We start from the raw sequence: 633 nt of genomic DNA on the forward strand, positions 1-633 counted from the left end.
AGAACGGGCGAGAGGGAGAGAGAAATGAAGAGGGAGAAAGAACGAAAGAGAAAAGGAGAGAGAGAGAAAAAAAAATGGAAGCGAGAAAAAAAGAGAGAGAAAGAAAGTGAGTGAGACAAAACGAATAATAGAGAGAAGAGTGGGGACGAGAGAGAGAGAGATAAAAAAAACAAAAACAGCAAGATAAGAGAGAGGAAGAAGAAAGAGAGAGAGAGAAAAAAAAAAAGATGGTTCACGTCAACACCCTCCCATCATAGGCTGCAGAGGTGTCGGGGAAAAAGCGAGCGTGTTCATGCGCTTGATGAGGCTAGCCTTATACACCGTCAGCCATCAGCCATCAGCGTTTATCTCGCCAGCCTCCTTCATGATAACATAATTTAGTTTCGGGCATTTTTTCAACAGCCAAAATTGTCCGCAACACCTTCCCCGGTGATTATGCATCATCTCCAAACACACACGTAACACACACACTCTCTCTCTCTCTTCTCTCTTCTCTTCTCTCTCTCTCTCTCCTTCTCCTCCTCCTTCTTCTCCCTCTCTCCCTCTCTCTCTATCTCTCTCTCTCTCCCTCTCTCTCTCTCTCTCTCTCTCTCTCTCTCTCTCTCTCTCTCTCTCTCTCTCTCTCTCTTCTCT

This window comes from Penaeus japonicus, unplaced genomic scaffold (assembly GCF_977035675.1).
Source record: "Penaeus japonicus unplaced genomic scaffold, GWHDUDI00000001_assembly GWHDUDI00000014, whole genome shotgun sequence".
Classification (NCBI taxonomy): Eukaryota; Metazoa; Arthropoda; class Malacostraca; order Decapoda; family Penaeidae; genus Penaeus; species Penaeus japonicus.